Source organism: Caretta caretta, chromosome 15 (genome assembly GCF_965140235.1).
Source record: "Caretta caretta isolate rCarCar2 chromosome 15, rCarCar1.hap1, whole genome shotgun sequence".
In the NCBI taxonomy this organism is placed as follows: Eukaryota; Metazoa; Chordata; order Testudines; family Cheloniidae; genus Caretta; species Caretta caretta.
This window is the reverse complement of record NC_134220.1, coordinates 10,615,994-10,639,764: the sequence shown is the minus strand read 5'-3', so window position 1 is coordinate 10,639,764 and position 23,771 is coordinate 10,615,994. Positions and strand designations below refer to the sequence as shown.

The following is a 23,771-nucleotide window of genomic DNA, read 5'->3' as shown; positions in this document are numbered from 1 at the left end:
CAGGAGGTCAGTTACACAGGTCCTTCTCAAAACCTGGGTCACAGGCTGAGTGCCTGGGTGCAGGGATGCTGAGCCAGCCATCCCCCTAGGGTCCTAAGCATCCTGCCCCAAGTGACTAATGAGGAGACACTCCTGTATCCCCACTATTCTTTCCCCAGTTTCCTCCTCTGGGCCCCCTCCTTCAGCTGCCAGCTAACAATGGGGACAGTTTCCTTAATGACTGAGGACACCTCTCCTGCCCCTGTGCCTGAGGGCATGTGGCCTTCTGCTGGAAAGGAGCTAGTCTCAGCCCCTCCCATACTTAGAAGCACCCTGCTTCCCTCTGTTACAGAAATCCTCACCCACCTCAGTGCTTTCTGAGATTCCCTGCTCTTTCTCTGGGACACATCTCTCTGCTCCCTAGAGCCAAGTTTCTCTCTGGTTCAGCTGCAACCTGGACAGTTGTCTCCCTGGCAGGCATTACACCCCCATCCCTTCCTGATGTGGTGTTGCCTCCAGCTGCAGTGTAGGAGTTGGTCTCAACCACCCTCCCACCTAGAAGCATGTGGCTTCCCCCAGCTGCAGAAGAAGCAAGGGGACTCTCTTCCCCTTCTCTCAGAAGTTCCTGAGACCTTCCCCTTCCCCTTGGGGGGTCCCAGCATAAAATTCCCTCCTGCTGGGACGTTAGTGAAGAGCGCTTTTAAGTAATTGCAATGATTTTAATCTGCTGTAATTCATAAAAATGTAATTATGTAGTTCAAAACTATTTAATTCTTAAAATAGTAAAGATAACAATGAGAGACGTTCAGTAACTAGAATAGGATAGGTTTCAGAGTAACAGCCGTGTTAGTCTGTATTCGCAAAAAGAAAAGCAGTACTTGTGGCACCTTAGAGACTAACCAATTTATTTGAGCATGAGCTTTCGTGAGCTACAGCTCACTTCATCGGATGCATACCGTGGAAACTGCAGCAGACTTTATATACACACAGAGAATATGAAACCATACCTCCTCCCACCCCACTGTCCTGCTGGTAATAGCCTATCTAAAGTGATCATCAGGTTGGGCCATTTCCAGCACAAATCCAGGTTTTCTCACCCTCCACCCCCCCACACACAAATTCACTCTCCTGCTGGTGATAGCCCATCCAAAGTGACAACTCTTTACACAATGTGCATGATAATCAAGTTGGACCATTTCCTGCACAAATCCAGGTTCTCTCACCCCCTCACCCCCCTCCCAAAAACCACACACACAAACTCACTCTCCTGCTGGTAATAGCTCATCCAAACTGACCACTCTCCAAGTTTAAATCCAAGTTAAACCAGAACATCTGGGGGGGTTATAGGAAAAAACAAGGGGAAATAGGCTACCTTGCATAATGACTTAGCCACTCCCAGTCTCTATTTAAGCCTAAATTAATAGTATCCAATTTGCAAATGAATTCCAATTCAGCAGTTTCTCGCTGGAGTCTGGATTTGAAGTTTTTTTGTTGTAAGATAGCGACCTTCATGTCTGTGATTGCGTGACCAGAGAGATTGAAGTGTTCTCCGACTGGTTTATGAATGTTATAATTCTTGACATCTGATTTGTGTCCATTTATTCTTTTACGTAGAGACTGTCCAGTTTGACCAATGTACATGGCAGAGGGGCATTGCTGGCACATGATGGCATATATCACATTGGTGGATGTGCAGGTGAACGAGCCTCTGATAGTGTGGCTGATGTGATTAGGCCCTGTGATGGTGTCCCCTGAATAGATATGTGGGCACAATTGGCAACGGGCTTTGTTGCAAGGATAAGTTCCTGGGTTAGTGGTTCTGTTGTGTGGTATGTGGTTGTTGGTGAGTATTTGCTTCAGGTTGCGGGGCTGTCTGTAGGCAAGGACTGGCCTGTCTCCCAAGATTTGTGAGAGTGTTGGGTCATCCTTTAGGATAGGTTGTAGATCCTTAATAATGCGTTGGAGGGGTTTTAGTTGGGGGCTGAAGGTGACGGCTAGTGGCGTTCTGTTGTTTTCTTTGTTAGGCCTGTCCTGAAGTAGGTAACTTCTGGGAACTCTGCAGCTAAGAGGGTCCCTACGCCTTGTCCCTTATTCGTCTTTCCGCGGAATTGAGTGACCGATCCTGGCTTGGCACCGCTGGAATCGAGAGATGCAAGGAGGGTAAGAAGCACCCACACCTGATCTCCTATCTTTAGTGTACACATATTTTGAAATAGAGCTCTATACTTTGTTTTCTTTCTTTGGGATTGTGGCTTCAGTTTTGTAACTTGTTTGTGTGTGTAACATCTCTACATTTAAATAAGTAGGCACTAGCAATTTTGTAACCACATGATTAGAATCTAGCTTAATAAATTTTGGTAACCATTTGTGCATAAGCCTGACTTGTTTTCTCTGGTTTACTGTAAAGCAGCCAACACAATTAAAGAACCTCAGCCGTTTTGGCTCTAAAGCCTGGCCATTAGGTGAGAGTACTAAGAGCCTAGTGTTGAGTTGTGCCGCCTCCAGGGGGAAACTCTTGGGGCACCTGTCAGTCAATCCTGGCTGCCCGCTGTGAAGGAGCTCTGAGCTCTAGCAGTTAAAGTCACGGGTGTGGAGAGGCTCTTAGTGCTGCCATTGGGGCACCTGTCAGTCAGTATTGACTGCCCGCTGCGAAGGAGCTCTGAGCTCTAGCAGTTAAAGTCACGGGTGGTTAGGACCTTGGGGCATCCGTCAGCCTAGCCCGGGCTGCCCGCCGCGAAGGGACAGTGCGTCCTAGCGGTTAAAGTCACGGATGGTATAAACGGGCATAGCTGGCACCTCACCAAACATCCTTGGGCGTCGGCTAACAGAAAATTGGCGTTGTATAAATGCTGACAATTGCTTCCCCCCCAAAACTGGCAGAGTGCCCCCTTCACCCTCTCTCCCCAAGCACACCTACCCCTCTTCCAAAGCACCCACCAGTCAGTGCCTGTGCTACAGACAACAAACTCATCCCAAGGGTCACGTAGTCGCTCCTCCTTCACCTGGAGAACTCCCTCGCAGAGCTCTCCTGTTCCCTAGCTCCTTTGGTCGCTTAGGAGCAGGCTTTTTAGAGACTCGTTCTCCACGATTAGCCCCAGCCCCGAGTGAAGGATTGGCAGGTCCTACAGGGATGGGGGGATGAAAGCCTCAAGAACACGCTCTCAGCCTTGCATTACAGTCCGCTAGGCTCAGCACAGGCTCCCTCGAACAAACCCAGCACACCACACACACACACCACAAACTCACCCCATGGGCTGAAAGTTTCCTGTTCCCAAGCATCCCTCATCCCTTAGGAGCAGGCTTTTTAAAGACTCGTTCTCCCTGAGGAGCCCCAAACCCTGCTAAGAGTTGATGGATGCTCAAGGGCTTGGCCATCACAGCCTCCTTAAGAAGCTCTCAACTTTCCTAACAGGCCACTAGGCTCAGCACAAGTTCCCTCAAATGAACAGACCACACTATATCCTTCATTGAAGCAGCAACCACACTACACTACACGCACCACACCACAGAGAAGAAACTCACCCCAAGGGTCATGGACCTGCTCCTCCTTCATCTGGTTACCTGCCTTGCAAAACTCACATTAGCTGCTCCTGTTCTCTAACTTCTCTCCTCCCTTAGGAGAGGGCTTTTTAAAGCCTTGTTCTCCCTGAATAGCCCCACCCCCTGGTTAGGGGTTGATGGTTCCATAAAAGTGCCCTTATGCATGCGAAAGTTTCGCAGCCACTGGGAATCGTCCCAGACCCGCAACACTATGCGGTCCCACCAGTCTGTGCTTGTTTCCTGAACCCAGAATCGGCGTTCCACAGCATGAACCTGCCCCATTAGCACCATGATGCATGCATTGGCAGGGCCCATGCTTTCAGAGAAATCTGTGTCCATGTCCTGATCACTCACTTGACCGCGCTGATGTTGCCTCCTCGCCCGGTATCGCTCTGCCAGGTTCTGGTGCTGCATATACTGCTGGATAATGCGTGTGGTGTTTAATGTGCTCCTAATTGCCAAAGTGAGCTGAGTGGCCTCCATGCTTGCCTTGGTATGGCGTCCGCACAGAAAAAAGGCGCAGAACGATTGTCTGCCGTTGCTCTGACGGAGGGAGGGGGCGACTGACGACATGGCTTACAGGGTTGGCTTCAGGGAGCTAAAATCAACAAAGGGGGTGGCTTTACATCAAGGAGTATTTCAGGCAGGACTTCACGGAGGGTTCCAATAAGAAATGGTGCACCTAAGTTATTGTTCTTATTGGAACAAGGAGGTTCGTCTGGCCTCTGATACATGGCTAGATTTACCTCGCTGCACCTTCTCTGTGAGTGACTGCAGTGTGACCTAGAGGAATGAGTCCCCTAGACGGGGGAGGAGGCAAATGAGTACAAAACAGATCTGGTCTATTTCTTGTTTTGATCCACTCCATCTATCTTTTACATCTTTGGCGGGCAGCAGACGGTGCAGAAGGACTGCATGCTATCCACATCTCATGGCTGCTCAGCAGAAGATGGTACAGTACGACTGCTAGCCATCCTCATCTCTTGCCTGCCCGGCAGAAGATGGTACAGTACGACTGCTAGCCATCCGTATCCCCTGCCTGCTCACCATAAGACAGTTCAATAGGAGTGACTGCAGGACTAAAGAGAATGACCTGGTCAAGTCACTCCAAAGTTAGTCCCTGCGCCCATGTCTGCCCAGGCGCTCCCAGCCAACGTGGCCAGGAGCACCTCGGACATGACGATGACAGCTACCAGTCGTACTGCACCGTCTGCTGCCAGAAGGCAATGGGTTGCTGCTACTGTGTAGCAATGCCGTACCGCGTCTGCCAGCACCCAGGAGACATACGGTGATGGTTACCTGAGCAGGCTCCATGCTTGCCGTGGTATGGCGTCTGCACAGGTAACTCAAGAAAAAAGGCGCGAAACGATTGTCTGTCCTTGCTTTCACGGAGGGAGGGAGGGAACGGGGGCCTGACGATATGTACTCAGAACCACCTGTGACAATGTTTTCATAGAATCATAGAATATCAGGGTTGGAAGGGACCTCAGGAGGTCATCTAGTCCAACCCCCTGCTCAAAGCAGGACCAATCCCCAATTTTTGCCACAGATCCCTAAATGGCCCCCTCAAGGATTGAACTCACAACCCTGGGTTTAGCAGGCCAATGCTCAAACCACTGAGCTATCCCTCCCCCCATCATCCCATTTAGCCCCATCAGGCATTGGGATCTCAACCCAGAATTCCAATGGGCAGCGGAGACTGCGGGAACTGTGGGATAGTTACCCACAGTGCAACGCTCCGGAAGTCGACTCTAGCCTCGGTACTGTGGAAGCACTTCGCCGAGTTAATGCACTTAGAGCATTTTCTGTGGGGACACACACACTCGAATATATAAAACCGATTTCTAAAAAACCGACTTCTATAAATTTGACCTTATTCCGTAGTGTAGACATACCCTATATCCTTCATTGAAGCAGCAACCACACACAAACACACACACACACACAGAAGAAACTCACCCCAAGGGTCATGGTCCTGCTCCTCCTTCATCTGGTTACCTGCCTTGCAAAACTCACATTAGCTGCTCCTGTTCTCTAACTTCTCTCCTCCCTTAGGAGAGGGCTTTTTAAAGCCTTGTTCTCCCTGAATAGCCCCACGCCCTGGTTAGGGGTTGATGGGTGGTAAAGGGCTTGGGGATGAAAGCCTCCTTATGCAGCTCTCCACTTGCATAGCAGGCCCCATCCATGCCCTGACGAGGTGTGAACTGCCTCTCTGTTCTTGGAGAGTTTTTGCATGGGCTTGCTTTAAGCAAGGAGGATACATTTTCAGCCTCATAACTATATACATGAAATTGTAACCATACTGTAACAATTACTATAATATCACTGGTTTCAGAGTAGCAGCTGTGTTAGTCTGTATTCGAAAAAATAAAAGGAGGACTTAGAGACTAACCAATTTATTTGAGCATAAGCTTTCGTGAGCTACAGCTCACTTCATCGGATGCAGTGAGCTGTAGCTCACGAAAGCTTATGCTCAAATAAATTGGTTAGTCTCTGAGGTGCCACAAGTCCTCCTTTTCTTATAACATCACTATAACAACCATGCTCAGTGCATGATGAGCCTTCCGAAGGCACCCAACATGACAAACTTTGCATTGCATACCACACAATCATTTTCTAAAGATGAACATGGTGTGTAGGGTGTTCCCCCGAGGTACAGAGCATCACACCTCCCCTCTTAGTTTACTGATCTGAAAGGTAGTTTGTTGTTATAGTTCTCTTGGCATCCAGCCATTAAGGCTATGAGGCAGCGTGCCTCAGTTTCCCCATTCACACACAGCAAACCAGGGTTTTTTTTTTTATGTTTTCTCTGCTGTGATAAGGTTTAAACCTGTTTTCAGGTATTAATTGAAAAGTAGCATTCTCAAAAAGTTTAACATCTGTGTTGAAATTCTTATCCCCAAAACTTAACATTAATACCAAAATTTTATCACAGATGGGTGTTTACAAGTATCTTTTTGATACCACACCCCTCTGTTCAGTTAGTGTAGTTTGAGGTTAGTTTGTTCATTACCCATGGTGTCCTTTGACTCTCCCATGTAATCAGTCACAGGCTTCTCTTTCCCTCCAGTGTTTCCCTTTGTGTGGGCTCTTAATTTAATCCTATTTCTGGCATTTTGATGTCTCAGGCTCTGGCAAGATAAGGGTCCAGGGGGATCCTGCACACTGGCTGGCCCTTTGGGGAGTGGTCTCCCAACCCCAGGACTGTACATATGTAGGCAATCCAGCTCCCCTTTTGGGGTTACCCTGTGTTTCCCCCTCCCAGCACTGAGTCCTTCCCTGCCCCCTAGAGGGCTGTGATCATAGAATATCAGGGTTGGCAGGGATCTAGTCCAACATCTGGCTCAAAGCAGGACCAATCCCCAATTTTTGCCCCAGATCCCTAAATGGCCCCCCTCGAGGATTGAACTCACAATGCTGAGTTTAGCAGGCCAATGCTCAAACCACTGTGCTCTCTCTCCCCCCTGCGATCCCTGCTCTCTGGGCTAGCTGTGTTTACCCTTTGATCAGCTGAACCTCTTCCCAGCAGCTTTTCCATAACTGCTCCCCGTCTCTCAGCAGCCTGGGGAAACACCTGCCCCCCCCCCCCCCCCCCCCGTCAGCTGGGTCATTTGTGTTCTGGCCAACGATCACCGGGAAATTTCCTGGTCTAAACTCCCCTGCTGTTACTGGAGCTGCATCCTGATGTAAAAAGACAGTTAGTTTCCAAAAACTTATCAGAAATAGCATCTTGAAAACTCGGGACCTGGATTGAGGTACCCTCCGCCACTCCTCTCTCTGTCCCTGAGAAGTCAGCTCCAGGAGGTCAGTTACACAGGTCCTTCTCAAAACCTGGGTCACAGGCTGAGTGCCTGGGTGCAGGGATGCTGAGCCAGCCATCCCCCTAGGGTCCTAAGCATCCTGCCCCAAGTGACTAATGAGGAGACACTCCTGTATCCCCACTATTCTTTCCCCAGTTTCCTCCTCTGGGCCCCCTCCTTCAGCTGCCAGCTAACAATGGGGACAGTTTCCTTAATGACTGAGGACACCTCTCCTGCCCCTGTGCCTGAGGGCATGTGGCCTTCTGCTGGAAAGGAGCTAGTCTCAGCCCCTCCCATACTTAGAAGCACCCTGCTTCCCTCTGTTACAGAAATCCTCACCCACCTCAGTGCTTTCTGAGATTCCCTGCTCTTTCTCTGGGACACATCTCTCTGCTCCCTAGAGCCAAGTTTCTCTCTGGTTCAGCTGCAACCTGGACAGTTGTCTCCCTGGCAGGCATTACACCCCCATCCCTTCCTGATGTGGTGTTGCCTCCAGCTGCAGTGTAGGAGTTGGTCTCAACCACCCTCCCACCTAGAAGCATGTGGCTTCCCCCAGCTGCAGAAGAAGCAAGGGGACTCTCTTCCCCTTCTCTCAGAAGTTCCTGAGACCTTCCCCTTCCCCTTGGGGGGTCCCAGCATAAAATTCCCTCCTGCTGGGACGTTAGTGAAGAGCGCTTTTAAGTAATTGCAATGATTTTAATCTGCTGTAATTCATAAAAATGTAATTATGTAGTTCAAAACTATTTAATTCTTAAAATAGTAAAGATAACAATGAGAGACGTTCAGTAACTAGAATAGGATAGGTTTCAGAGTAACAGCCGTGTTAGTCTGTATTCGCAAAAAGAAAAGCAGTACTTGTGGCACCTTAGAGACTAACCAATTTATTTGAGCATGAGCTTTCGTGAGCTACAGCTCACTTCATCGGATGCATACCGTGGAAACTGCAGCAGACTTTATATACACACAGAGAATATGAAACCATACCTCCTCCCACCCCACTGTCCTGCTGGTAATAGCCTATCTAAAGTGATCATCAGGTTGGGCCATTTCCAGCACAAATCCAGGTTTTCTCACCCTCCACCCCCCCACACACAAATTCACTCTCCTGCTGGTGATAGCCCATCCAAAGTGACAACTCTTTACACAATGTGCATGATAATCAAGTTGGACCATTTCCTGCACAAATCCAGGTTCTCTCACCCCCCTCCCAAAAACCACACACACAAACTCACTCTCCTGCTGGTAATAGCTCATCCAAACTGACCACTCTCCAAGTTTAAATCCAAGTTAAACCAGAACATCTGGGGGGGTTATAGGAAAAAACAAGGGGAAATAGGCTACCTTGCATAATGACTTAGCCACTCCCAGTCTCTATTTAAGCCTAAATTAATAGTATCCAATTTGCAAATGAATTCCAATTCAGCAGTTTCTCGCTGGAGTCTGGATTTGAAGTTTTTTTGTTGTAAGATAGCGACCTTCATGTCTGTGATTGCGTGACCAGAGAGATTGAAGTGTTCTCCGACTGGTTTATGAATGTTATAATTCTTGACATCTGATTTGTGTCCATTTATTCTTTTACGTAGAGACTGTCCAGTTTGACCAATGTACATGGCAGAGGGGCATTGCTGGCACATGATGGCATATATCACATTGGTGGATGTGCAGGTGAACGAGCCTCTGATAGTGTGGCTGATGTGATTAGGCCCTGTGATGGTGTCCCCTGAATAGATATGTGGGCACAATTGGCAACGGGCTTTGTTGCAAGGATAAGTTCCTGGGTTAGTGGTTCTGTTGTGTGGTATGTGGTTGTTGGTGAGTATTTGCTTCAGGTTGCGGGGCTGTCTGTAGGCAAGGACTGGCCTGTCTCCCAAGATTTGTGAGAGTGTTGGGTCATCCTTTAGGATAGGTTGTAGATCCTTAATAATGCGTTGGAGGGGTTTTAGTTGGGGGCTGAAGGTGACGGCTAGTGGCGTTCTGTTGTTTTCTTTGTTAGGCCTGTCCTGAAGTAGGTAACTTCTGGGAACTCTGCAGCTAAGAGGGTCCCTACGCCTTGTCCCTTATTCGTCTTTCCGCGGAATTGAGTGACCGATCCTGGCTTGGCACCGCTGGAATCGAGAGATGCAAGGAGGGTAAGAAGCACCCACACCTGATCTCCTATCTTTAGTGTACACATATTTTGAAATAGAGCTCTATACTTTGTTTTCTTTCTTTGGGATTGTGGCTTCAGTTTTGTAACTTGTTTGTGTGTGTAACATCTCTACATTTAAATAAGTAGGCACTAGCAATTTTGTAACCACATGATTAGAATCTAGCTTAATAAATTTTGGTAACCATTTGTGCATAAGCCTGACTTGTTTTCTCTGGTTTACTGTAAAGCAGCCAACACAATTAAAGAACCTCAGCCGTTTTGGCTCTAAAGCCTGGCCATTAGGTGAGAGTACTAAGAGCCTAGTGTTGAGTTGTGCCGCCTCCAGGGGGAAACTCTTGGGGCACCTGTCAGTCAATCCTGGCTGCCCGCTGTGAAGGAGCTCTGAGCTCTAGCAGTTAAAGTCACGGGTGTGGAGAGGCTCTTAGTGCTGCCATTGGGGCACCTGTCAGTCAGTACTGACTGCCCGCTGCGAAGGAGCTCTGAGCTCTAGCAGTTAAAGTCACGGGTGGTTAGGACCTTGGGGCATCCGTCAGCCTAGCCCGGGCTGCCCGCCGCGAAGGGACAGTGCGTCCTAGCGGTTAAAGTCACGGATGGTATAAACGGGCATAGCTGGCACCTCACCAAACATCCTTGGGCGTCGGCTAACAGAAAATTGGCGTTGTATAAATGCTGACAATTGCTTCCCCCCCAAAACTGGCAGAGTGCCCCCTTCACCCTCTCTCCCCAAGCACACCTACCCCTCTTCCAAAGCACCCACCAGTCAGTGCCTGTGCTACAGACAACAAACTCATCCCAAGGGTCACGTAGTCGCTCCTCCTTCACCTGGAGAACTCCCTCGCAGAGCTCTCCTGTTCCCTAGCTCCTTTGGTCGCTTAGGAGCAGGCTTTTTAGAGACTCGTTCTCCACGATTAGCCCCAGCCCCGAGTGAAGGATTGGCAGGTCCTACAGGGATGGGGGGATGAAAGCCTCAAGAACACGCTCTCAGCCTTGCATTACAGTCCGCTAGGCTCAGCACAGGCTCCCTCGAACAAACCCAGCACACCACACACACACACCACAAACTCACCCCATGGGCTGAAAGTTTCCTGTTCCCAAGCATCCCTCATCCCTTAGGAGCAGGCTTTTTAAAGACTCGTTCTCCCTGAGGAGCCCCAAACCCTGCTAAGAGTTGATGGATGCTCAAGGGCTTGGCCATCACAGCCTCCTTAAGAAGCTCTCAACTTTCCTAACAGGCCACTAGGCTCAGCACAAGTTCCCTCAAATGAACAGACCACACTATATCCTTCATTGAAGCAGCAACCACACTACACTACACGCACCACACCACAGAGAAGAAACTCACCCCAAGGGTCATGGACCTGCTCCTCCTTCATCTGGTTACCTGCCTTGCAAAACTCACATTAGCTGCTCCTGTTCTCTAACTTCTCTCCTCCCTTAGGAGAGGGCTTTTTAAAGCCTTGTTCTCCCTGAATAGCCCCACCCCCTGGTTAGGGGTTGATGGTTCCATAAAAGTGCCCTTATGCATGCGAAAGTTTCGCAGCCACTGGGAATCGTCCCAGACCCGCAACACTATGCGGTCCCACCAGTCTGTGCTTGTTTCCTGAACCCAGAATCGGCGTTCCACAGCATGAACCTGCCCCATTAGCACCATGATGCATGCATTGGCAGGGCCCATGCTTTCAGAGAAATCTGTGTCCATGTCCTGATCACTCACTTGACCGCGCTGATGTTGCCTCCTCGCCCGGTATCGCTCTGCCAGGTTCTGGTGCTGCATATACTGCTGGATAATGCGTGTGGTGTTTAATGTGCTCCTAATTGCCAAAGTGAGCTGAGTGGCCTCCATGCTTGCCTTGGTATGGCGTCCGCACAGAAAAAAGGCGCAGAACGATTGTCTGCCGTTGCTCTGACGGAGGGAGGGGGCGACTGACGACATGGCTTACAGGGTTGGCTTCAGGGAGCTAAAATCAACAAAGGGGGTGGCTTTACATCAAGGAGTATTTCAGGCAGGACTTCACGGAGGGTTCCAATAAGAAATGGTGCACCTAAGTTATTGTTCTTATTGGAACAAGGAGGTTCGTCTGGCCTCTGATACATGGCTAGATTTACCTCGCTGCACCTTCTCTGTGAGTGACTGCAGTGTGACCTAGAGGAATGAGTCCCCTAGACGGGGGAGGAGGCAAATGAGTACAAAACAGATCTGGTCTATTTCTTGTTTTGATCCACTCCATCTATCTTTTACATCTTTGGCGGGCAGCAGACGGTGCAGAAGGACTGCATGCTATCCACATCTCATGGCTGCTCAGCAGAAGATGGTACAGTACGACTGCTAGCCATCCTCATCTCTTGCCTGCCCGGCAGAAGATGGTACAGTACGACTGCTAGCCATCCGTATCCCCTGCCTGCTCACCATAAGACAGTTCAATAGGAGTGACTGCAGGACTAAAGAGAATGACCTGGTCAAGTCACTCCAAAGTTAGTCCCTGCGCCCATGTCTGCCCAGGCGCTCCCAGCCAACGTGGCCAGGAGCACCTCGGACATGACGATGACAGCTACCAGTCGTACTGCACCGTCTGCTGCCAGAAGGCAATGGGTTGCTGCTACTGTGTAGCAATGCCGTACCGCGTCTGCCAGCACCCAGGAGACATACGGTGATGGTTACCTGAGCAGGCTCCATGCTTGCCGTGGTATGGCGTCTGCACAGGTAACTCAAGAAAAAAGGCGCGAAACGATTGTCTGTCCTTGCTTTCACGGAGGGAGGGAGGGAACGGGGGCCTGACGATATGTACTCAGAACCACCTGTGACAATGTTTTCATAGAATCATAGAATATCAGGGTTGGAAGGGACCTCAGGAGGTCATCTAGTCCAACCCCCTGCTCAAAGCAGGACCAATCCCCAATTTTTGCCACAGATCCCTAAATGGCCCCCTCAAGGATTGAACTCACAACCCTGGGTTTAGCAGGCCAATGCTCAAACCACTGAGCTATCCCTCCCCCCATCATCCCATTTAGCCCCATCAGGCATTGGGATCTCAACCCAGAATTCCAATGGGCAGCGGAGACTGCGGGAACTGTGGGATAGTTACCCACAGTGCAACGCTCCGGAAGTCGACTCTAGCCTCGGTACTGTGGAAGCACTTCGCCGAGTTAATGCACTTAGAGCATTTTCTGTGGGGACACACACACTCGAATATATAAAACCGATTTCTAAAAAACCGACTTCTATAAATTTGACCTTATTCCGTAGTGTAGACATACCCTATATCCTTCATTGAAGCAGCAACCACACACAAACACACACACACACACAGAAGAAACTCACCCCAAGGGTCATGGTCCTGCTCCTCCTTCATCTGGTTACCTGCCTTGCAAAACTCACATTAGCTGCTCCTGTTCTCTAACTTCTCTCCTCCCTTAGGAGAGGGCTTTTTAAAGCCTTGTTCTCCCTGAATAGCCCCACGCCCTGGTTAGGGGTTGATGGGTGGTAAAGGGCTTGGGGATGAAAGCCTCCTTATGCAGCTCTCCACTTGCATAGCAGGCCCCATCCATGCCCTGACGAGGTGTGAACTGCCTCTCTGTTCTTGGAGAGTTTTTGCATGGGCTTGCTTTAAGCAAGGAGGATACATTTTCAGCCTCATAACTATATACATGAAATTGTAACCATACTGTAACAATTACTATAATATCACTGGTTTCAGAGTAGCAGCTGTGTTAGTCTGTATTCGAAAAAATAAAAGGAGGACTTAGAGACTAACCAATTTATTTGAGCATAAGCTTTCGTGAGCTACAGCTCACTTCATCGGATGCAGTGAGCTGTAGCTCACGAAAGCTTATGCTCAAATAAATTGGTTAGTCTCTGAGGTGCCACAAGTCCTCCTTTTCTTATAACATCACTATAACAACCATGCTCAGTGCATGATGAGCCTTCCGAAGGCACCCAACATGACAAACTTTGCATTGCATACCACACAATCATTTTCTAAAGATGAACATGGTGTGTAGGGTGTTCCCCCGAGGTACAGAGCATCACACCTCCCCTCTTAGTTTACTGATCTGAAAGGTAGTTTGTTGTTATAGTTCTCTTGGCATCCAGCCATTAAGGCTATGAGGCAGCGTGCCTCAGTTTCCCCATTCACACACAGCAAACCAGGGGTTTTTTTTTATGTTTTCTCTGCTGTGATAAGGTTTAAACCTGTTTTCAGGTATTAATTGAAAAGTAGCATTCTCAAAAAGTTTAACATCTGTGTTGAAATTCTTATCCCCAAAACTTAACATTAATACCAAAATTTTATCACAGATGGGTGTTTACAAGTATCTTTTTGATACCACACCCCTCTGTTCAGTTAGTGTAGTTTGAGGTTAGTTTGTTCATTACCCATGGTGTCCTTTGACTCTCCCATGTAATCAGTCACAGGCTTCTCTTTCCCTCCAGTGTTTCCCTTTGTGTGGGCTCTTAATTTAATCCTATTTCTGGCATTTTGATGTCTCAGGCTCTGGCAAGATAAGGGTCCAGGGGGATCCTGCACACTGGCTGGCCCTTTGGGGAGTGGTCTCCCAACCCCAGGACTGTACATATGTAGGCAATCCAGCTCCCCTTTTGGGGTTACCCTGTGTTTCCCCCTCCCAGCACTGAGTCCTTCCCTGCCCCCTAGAGGGCTGTGATCATAGAATATCAGGGTTGGCAGGGATCTAGTCCAACATCTGGCTCAAAGCAGGACCAATCCCCAATTTTTGCCCCAGATCCCTAAATGGCCCCCCTCGAGGATTGAACTCACAATGCTGAGTTTAGCAGGCCAATGCTCAAACCACTGTGCTCTCTCTCCCCCCTGCGATCCCTGCTCTCTGGGCTAGCTGTGTTTACCCTTTGATCAGCTGAACCTCTTCCCAGCAGCTTTTCCATAACTGCTCCCCGTCTCTCAGCAGCCTGGGGAAACACCTGCCCCCCCCCCCCCCCCCGTCAGCTGGGTCATTTGTGTTCTGGCCAACGATCACCGGGAAATTTCCTGGTCTAAACTCCCCTGCTGTTACTGGAGCTGCATCCTGATGTAAAAAGACAGTTAGTTTCCAAAAACTTATCAGAAATAGCATCTTGAAAACTCGGGACCTGGATTGAGGTACCCTCCGCCACTCCTCTCTCTGTCCCTGAGAAGTCAGCTCCAGGAGGTCAGTTACACAGGTCCTTCTCAAAACCTGGGTCACAGGCTGAGTGCCTGGGTGCAGGGATGCTGAGCCAGCCATCCCCCTAGGGTCCTAAGCATCCTGCCCCAAGTGACTAATGAGGAGACACTCCTGTATCCCCACTATTCTTTCCCCAGTTTCCTCCTCTGGGCCCCCTCCTTCAGCTGCCAGCTAACAATGGGGACAGTTTCCTTAATGACTGAGGACACCTCTCCTGCCCCTGTGCCTGAGGGCATGTGGCCTTCTGCTGGAAAGGAGCTAGTCTCAGCCCCTCCCATACTTAGAAGCACCCTGCTTCCCTCTGTTACAGAAATCCTCACCCACCTCAGTGCTTTCTGAGATTCCCTGCTCTTTCTCTGGGACACATCTCTCTGCTCCCTAGAGCCAAGTTTCTCTCTGGTTCAGCTGCAACCTGGACAGTTGTCTCCCTGGCAGGCATTACACCCCCATCCCTTCCTGATGTGGTGTTGCCTCCAGCTGCAGTGTAGGAGTTGGTCTCAACCACCCTCCCACCTAGAAGCATGTGGCTTCCCCCAGCTGCAGAAGAAGCAAGGGGACTCTCTTCCCCTTCTCTCAGAAGTTCCTGAGACCTTCCCCTTCCCCTTGGGGGGTCCCAGCATAAAATTCCCTCCTGCTGGGACGTTAGTGAAGAGCGCTTTTAAGTAATTGCAATGATTTTAATCTGCTGTAATTCATAAAAATGTAATTATGTAGTTCAAAACTATTTAATTCTTAAAATAGTAAAGATAACAATGAGAGACGTTCAGTAACTAGAATAGGATAGGTTTCAGAGTAACAGCCGTGTTAGTCTGTATTCGCAAAAAGAAAAGCAGTACTTGTGGCACCTTAGAGACTAACCAATTTATTTGAGCATGAGCTTTCGTGAGCTACAGCTCACTTCATCGGATGCATACCGTGGAAACTGCAGCAGACTTTATATACACACAGAGAATATGAAACCATACCTCCTCCCACCCCACTGTCCTGCTGGTAATAGCCTATCTAAAGTGATCATCAGGTTGGGCCATTTCCAGCACAAATCCAGGTTTTCTCACCCTCCACCCCCCCACACACAAATTCACTCTCCTGCTGGTGATAGCCCATCCAAAGTGACAACTCTTTACACAATGTGCATGATAATCAAGTTGGACCATTTCCTGCACAAATCCAGGTTCTCTCACCCCCCTCCCAAAAACCACACACACAAACTCACTCTCCTGCTGGTAATAGCTCATCCAAACTGACCACTCTCCAAGTTTAAATCCAAGTTAAACCAGAACATCTGGGGGGGTTATAGGAAAAAACAAGGGGAAATAGGCTACCTTGCATAATGACTTAGCCACTCCCAGTCTCTATTTAAGCCTAAATTAATAGTATCCAATTTGCAAATGAATTCCAATTCAGCAGTTTCTCGCTGGAGTCTGGATTTGAAGTTTTTTTGTTGTAAGATAGCGACCTTCATGTCTGTGATTGCGTGACCAGAGAGATTGAAGTGTTCTCCGACTGGTTTATGAATGTTATAATTCTTGACATCTGATTTGTGTCCATTTATTCTTTTACGTAGAGACTGTCCAGTTTGACCAATGTACATGGCAGAGGGGCATTGCTGGCACATGATGGCATATATCACATTGGTGGATGTGCAGGTGAACGAGCCTCTGATAGTGTGGCTGATGTGATTAGGCCCTGTGATGGTGTCCCCTGAATAGATATGTGGGCACAATTGGCAACGGGCTTTGTTGCAAGGATAAGTTCCTGGGTTAGTGGTTCTGTTGTGTGGTATGTGGTTGTTGGTGAGTATTTGCTTCAGGTTGCGGGGCTGTCTGTAGGCAAGGACTGGCCTGTCTCCCAAGATTTGTGAGAGTGTTGGGTCATCCTTTAGGATAGGTTGTAGATCCTTAATAATGCGTTGGAGGGGTTTTAGTTGGGGGCTGAAGGTGACGGCTAGTGGCGTTCTGTTGTTTTCTTTGTTAGGCCTGTCCTGAAGTAGGTAACTTCTGGGAACTCTGCAGCTAAGAGGGTCCCTACGCCTTGTCCCTTATTCGTCTTTCCGCGGAATTGAGTGACCGATCCTGGCTTGGCACCGCTGGAATCGAGAGATGCAAGGAGGGTAAGAAGCACCCACACCTGATCTCCTATCTTTAGTGTACACATATTTTGAAATAGAGCTCTATACTTTGTTTTCTTTCTTTGGGATTGTGGCTTCAGTTTTGTAACTTGTTTGTGTGTGTAACATCTCTACATTTAAATAAGTAGGCACTAGCAATTTTGTAACCACATGATTAGAATCTAGCTTAATAAATTTTGGTAACCATTTGTGCATAAGCCTGACTTGTTTTCTCTGGTTTACTGTAAAGCAGCCAACACAATTAAAGAACCTCAGCCGTTTTGGCTCTAAAGCCTGGCCATTAGGTGAGAGTACTAAGAGCCTAGTGTTGAGTTGTGCCGCCTCCAGGGGGAAACTCTTGGGGCACCTGTCAGTCAATCCTGGCTGCCCGCTGTGAAGGAGCTCTGAGCTCTAGCAGTTAAAGTCACGGGTGTGGAGAGGCTCTTAGTGCTGCCATTGGGGCACCTGTCAGTCAGTACTGACTGCCCGCTGCGAAGGAGCTCTGAGCTCTAGCAGTTAAAGTCACGGGTGGTTAGGACCTTGGGGCATCCGTCAGCCTAGCCCGGGCTGCCCGCCGCGAAGGGACAGTGCGTCCTAGCGGTTAAAGTCACGGATGGTATAAACGGGCATAGCTGGCACCTCACCAAACATCCTTGGGCGTCGGCTAACAGAAAATTGGCGTTGTATAAATGCTGACAATTGCTTCCCCCCCAAAACTGGCAGAGTGCCCCCTTCACCCTCTCTCCCCAAGCACACCTACCCCTCTTCCAAAGCACCCACCAGTCAGTGCCTGTGCTACAGACAACAAACTCATCCCAAGGGTCACGTAGTCGCTCCTCCTTCACCTGGAGAACTCCCTCGCAGAGCTCTCCTGTTCCCTAGCTCCTTTGGTCGCTTAGGAGCAGGCTTTTTAGAGACTCGTTCTCCACGATTAGCCCCAGCCCCGAGTGAAGGATTGGCAGGTCCTACAGGGATGGGGGGATGAAAGCCTCAAGAACACGCTCTCAGCCTTGCATTACAGTCCGCTAGGCTCAGCACAGGCTCCCTCGAACAAACCCAGCACACCACACACACAGACCACAAACTCACCCCATGGGCTGAAAGTTTCCTGTTCCCAAGCATCCCTCATCCCTTAGGAGCAGGCTTTTTAAAGACTCGTTCTCCCTGAGGAGCCCCAAACCCTGCTAAGAGTTGATGGATGCTCAAGGGCTTGGCCATCACAGCCTCCTTAAGAAGCTCTCAACTTTCCTAACAGGCCACTAGGCTCAGCACAAGTTCCCTCAAATGAACAGACCACACTATATCCTTCATTGAAGCAGCAACCACACTACACTACACGCACCACACCACAGAGAAGAAACTCACCCCAAGGGTCATGGACCTGCTCCTCCTTCATCTGGTTACCTGCCTTGCAAAACTCACATTAGCTGCTCCTGTTCTCTAACTTCTCTCCTCCCTTAGGAGAGGGCTTTTTAAAGCCTTGTTCTCCCTGAATAGCCCCACCCCCTGGTTAGGGGTTGATGGTTCCATAAAAGTGCCCTTATGCATGCGAAAGTTTCGCAGCCACTGGGAATCGTCCCAGACCCGCAACACTATGCGGTCCCACCAGTCTGTGCTTGTTTCCTGAACCCAGAATCGGCGTTCCACAGCATGAACCTGCCCCATTAGCACCATGATGCATGCATTGGCAGGGCCCATGCTTTCAGAGAAATCTGTGTCCATGTCCTGATCACTCACTTGACCGCGCTGATGTTGCCTCCTCGCCCGGTATCGCTCTGCCAGGTTCTGGTGCTGCATATACTGCTGGATAATGCGTGTGGTGTTTAATGTGCTCCTAATTGCCAAAGTGAGCTGAGTGGCCTCCATGCTTGCCTTGGTATGGCGTCCGCACAGAAAAAAGGCGCAGAACGATTGTCTGCCGTTGCTCTGACGGAGGGAGGGGGCGACTGACGACATGGCTTACAGGGTTGGCTTCAGGGAGCTAAAATCAACAAAGGGGGTGGCTTTACATCAAGGAGTATTTCAGGCAGGACTTCACGGAGGGTTCCAATAAGAAATGGTGCACCTAAGTTATTGTTCTTATTGGAACAAGGAGGTTCGTCTGGCCTCTGATACATGGCTAGATTTACCTCGCTGCACCTTCTCTGTGAGTGACTGCAGTGTGACCTAGAGGAATGAGTCCCCTAGACGGGGGAGGAGGCAAATGAGTACAAAACAGATCTGGTCTATTTCTTGTTTTGATCCACTCCATCTATCTTTTACATCTTTGGCGGGCAGCAGACGGTGCAGAAGGACTGCATGCTATCCACATCTCATGGCTGCTCAGCAGAAGATGGTACAGTACGACTGCTAGCCATCCTCATCTCTTGCCTGCCCGGCAGAAGATGGTACAGTACGACTGCTAGCCATCCGTATCCCCTGCCTGCTCACCATAAGACAGTTCAATAGGAGTGACTGCAGGACTAAAGAGAATGACCTGGTCAAGTCACTCCAAAGTTAGTCCCTGCGCCCATGTCTGCCCAGGCGCTCCCAGCCAACGTGGCCAGGAGCACCTCGGACATGACGATGACAGCTACCAGTCGTACTGCACCGTCTGCTGCCAGAAGGCAATGGGTTGCTGCTACTGTGTAGCAATGCCGTACCGCGTCTGCCAGCACCCAGGAGACATACGGTGATGGTTACCTGAGCAGGCTCCATGCTTGCCGTGGTATGGCGTCTGCACAGGTAACTCAAGAAAAAAGGCGCGAAACGATTGTCTGTCCTTGCTTTCACGGAGGGAGGGAGGGAACGGGGGCCTGACGATATGTACTCAGAACCACCTGTGACAATGTTTTCATAGAATCATAGAATATCAGGGTTGGAAGGGACCTCAGGAGGTCATCTAGTCCAACCCCCTGCTCAAAGCAGGACCAATCCCCAATTTTTGCCACAGATCCCTAAATGGCCCCCTCAAGGACTGAACTCACAACCCTGGGTTTAGCAGGCCAATGCTCAAACCACTGAGCTATCCCTCCCCCCATCATCCCATTTAGCCCCATCAGGCATTGGGATCTCAACCCAGAATTCCAATGGGCAGCGGAGACTGCGGGAACTGTGGGATAGTTACCCACAGTGCAACGCTCCGGAAGTCGACTCTAGCCTCGGTACTGTGGAAGCACTTCGCCGAGTTAATGCACTTAGAGCATTTTCTGTGGGGACACACACACTCGAATATATAAAACCGATTTCTAAAAAACCGACTTCTATAAATTTGACCTTATTCCGTAGTGTAGACATACCCTATATCCTTCATTGAAGCAGCAACCACACACAAACACACACACACACACAGAAGAAACTCACCCCAAGGGTCATGGTCCTGCTCCTCCTTCATCTGGTTACCTGCCTTGCAAAACTCACATTAGCTGCTCCTGTTCTCTAACTTCTCTCCTCCCTTAGGAGAGGGCTTTTTAAAGCCTTGTTCTCCCTGAATAGCCCCACGCCCTGGTTAGGGGTTGATGGGTGGTAAAGGGCTTGGGGATGAAAGCCTCCTTATGCAGCTCTCCACTTGCATAGCAGGCCCCATCCATGCCCTGACGAGGTGTGAACTGCCTCTCTGTTCTTGGAGAGTTTTTGCATGGGCTTGCTTTAAGCAAGGAGGATACATTTTCAGCCTCATAACTATATACATGAAATTGTAACCATACTGTAACAATTACTATAATATCACTGGTTTCAGAGTAGCAGCTGTGTTAGTCTGTATTCGAAAAAATAAAAGGAGGACTTAGAGACTAACCAATTTATTTGAGCATAAGCTTTCGTGAGCTACAGCTCACTTCATCGGATGCAGTGAGCTGTAGCTCACGAAAGCTTATGCTCAAATAAATTGGTTAGTCTCTGAGGTGCCACAAGTCCTCCTTTTCTTATAACATCACTATAACAACCATGCTCAGTGCATGATGAGCCTTCCGAAGGCACCCAACATGACAAACTTTGCATTGCATACCACACAATCATTTTCTAAAGATGAACATGGTGTGTAGGGTGTTCCCCCGAGGTACAGAGCATCACACCTCCCCTCTTAGTTTACTGATCTGAAAGGTAGTTTGTTGTTATAGTTCTCTTGGCATCCAGCCATTAAGGCTATGAGGCAGCGTGCCTCAGTTTCCCCATTCACACACAGCAAACCAGGGTTTTTTTTTTTATGTTTTCTCTGCTGTGATAAGGTTTAAACCTGTTTTCAGGTATTAATTGAAAAGTAGCATTCTCAAAAAGTTTAACATCTGTGTTGAAATTCTTATCCCCAAAACTTAACATTAATACCAAAATTTTATCACAGATGGGTGTTTACAAGTATCTTTTTGATACCACACCCCTCTGTTCAGTTAGTGTAGTTTGAGGTTAGTTTGTTCATTACCCATGGTGTCCTTTGACTCTCCCATGTAATCAGTCACAGGCTTCTCTTTCCCTCCAGTGTTTCCCTTTGTGTGGGCTCTTAATTTAATCCTATTTCTGGCATTTTGATGTCTCAGGCTCTGGCAAGATAAGGGTCCAGGGGGATCCTGCACACTGGCTGGCCCTTTGGGGAGTGGTCTCCCAACCCCAGGACTGTACATATGTAGGCAATCCAGCTCCCCTTTTGGGGTTACCCTGTGTTTCCCCCTCCCAGCACTGAGTCCTTCCCTGCCCCCTAGAGGGCTGTGATCATAGAATATCAGGGTTGGCAGGGATCTAGTCCAACATCTGGCTCAAAGCAGGACCAATCCCCAATTTTTGCCCCAGATCCCTAAATGGCCCCCCTCGAGGATTGAACTCACAACGCTGAGTTTAGCAGGCCAATGCTCAAACCACTGTGCTCTCTCTCCCCCCTGCGATCCCTGCTCTCTGGGCTAGCTGTGTTTACCCTTTGATCAGCTGAACCTCTTCCCAGCAGCTTTTCCATAACTGCTCCCCGTCTCTCAGCAGCCTGGGGAAACACCTGCCCCCCCCCCCCCCCCCGTCAGCTGGGTCATTTGTGTTCTGGCCAACGATCACCGGGAAATTTCCTGGTCTAAACTCCCCTGCTGTTACTGGAGCTGCATCCTGATGTAAAAAGACAGTTAGTTTCCAAAAACTTATCAGAAATAGCATCTTGAAAACTCGGGACCTGGATTGAGGTACCCTCCGCCACTCCTCTCTCTGTCCCTGAGAAGTCAGCTCCAGGAGGTCAGTTACACAGGTCCTTCTCAAAACCTGGGTCACAGGCTGAGTGCCTGGGTGCAGGGATGCTGAGCCAGCCATCCCCCTAGGGTCCTAAGCATCCTGCCCCAAGTGACTAATGAGGAGACACTCCTGTATCCCCACTATTCTTTCCCCAGTTTCCTCCTCTGGGCCCCCTCCTTCAGCTGCCAGCTAACAATGGGGACAGTTTCCTTAATGACTGAGGACACCTCTCCTGCCCCTGTGCCTGAGGGCATGTGGCCTTCTGCTGGAAAGGAGCTAGTCTCAGCCCCTCCCATACTTAGAAGCACCCTGCTTCCCTCTGTTACAGAAATCCTCACCCACCTCAGTGCTTTCTGAGATTCCCTGCTCTTTCTCTGGGACACATCTCTCTGCTCCCTAGAGCCAAGTTTCTCTCTGGTTCAGCTGCAACCTGGACAGTTGTCTCCCTGGCAGGCATTACACCCCCATCCCTTCCTGATGTGGTGTTGCCTCCAGCTGCAGTGTAGGAGTTGGTCTCAACCACCCTCCCACCTAGAAGCATGTGGCTTCCCCCAGCTGCAGAAGAAGCAAGGGGACTCTCTTCCCCTTCTCTCAGAAGTTCCTGAGACCTTCCCCTTCCCCTTGGGGGGTCCCAGCATAAAATTCCCTCCTGCTGGGACGTTAGTGAAGAGCGCTTTTAAGTAATTGCAATGATTTTAATCTGCTGTAATTCATAAAAATGTAATTATGTAGTTCAAAACTATTTAATTCTTAAAATAGTAAAGATAACAATGAGAGACGTTCAGTAACTAGAATAGGATAGGTTTCAGAGTAACAGCCGTGTTAGTCTGTATTCGCAAAAAGAAAAGCAGTACTTGTGGCACCTTAGAGACTAACCAATTTATTTGAGCATGAGCTTTCGTGAGCTACAGCTCACTTCATCGGATGCATACCGTGGAAACTGCAGCAGACTTTATATACACACAGAGAATATGAAACCATACCTCCTCCCACCCCACTGTCCTGCTGGTAATAGCCTATCTAAAGTGATCATCAGGTTGGGCCATTTCCAGCACAAATCCAGGTTTTCTCACCCTCCACCCCCCCACACACAAATTCACTCTCCTGCTGGTGATAGCCCATCCAAAGTGACAACTCTTTACACAATGTGCATGATAATCAAGTTGGACCATTTCCTGCACAAATCCAGGTTCTCTCACCCCCTCACCCCCCTCCCAAAAACCACACACACAAACTCACTCTCCTGCTGGTAATAGCTCATCCAAACTGACCACTCTCCAAGTTTAAATCCAAGTTAAACCAGAACATCTGGGGGGGTTATAGGAAAAAACAAGGGGAAATAGGCTACCTTGCATAATGACTTAGCCACTCCCAGTCTCTATTTAAGCCTAAATTAATAGTATCCAATTTGCAAATGAATTCCAATTCAGCAGTTTCTCGCTGGAGTCTGGATTTGAAGTTTTTTTGTTGTAAGATAGCGACCTTCATGTCTGTGATTGCGTGACCAGAGAGATTGAAGTGTTCTCCGACTGGTTTATGAATGTTATAATTCTTGACATCTGATTTGTGTCCATTTATTCTTTTACGTAGAGACTGTCCAGTTTGACCAATGTACATGGCAGAGGGGCATTGCTGGCACATGATGGCATATATCACATTGGTGGATGTGCAGGTGAACGAGCCTCTGATAGTGTGGCTGATGTGATTAGGCCCTGTGATGGTGTCCCCTGAATAGATATGTGGGCACAATTGGCAACGGGCTTTGTTGCAAGGATAAGTTCCTGGGTTAGTGGTTCTGTTGTGTGGTATGTGGTTGTTGGTGAGTATTTGCTTCAGGTTG

At 49.0% G+C, this 23,771-nt stretch overlaps 1 non-coding gene across 1 annotated transcript in view; it reads left to right on the top strand.

Moving 5' to 3' along the window:
* The window catches only part of LOC125623235 (uncharacterized), a 95,594-nt gene that overhangs the window by 71,371 nt on the left and 452 nt on the right, over nt 1-23,771 (top strand). Inside the window, exons 13-15 of the transcript XR_012665178.1 lie at nt 2,004-2,139; nt 9,313-9,448; nt 16,618-16,753. This is a non-coding gene — a transcript (uncharacterized LOC125623235). The remainder of the gene's footprint in view (nt 1-2,003; nt 2,140-9,312; nt 9,449-16,617; nt 16,754-23,771) is intronic.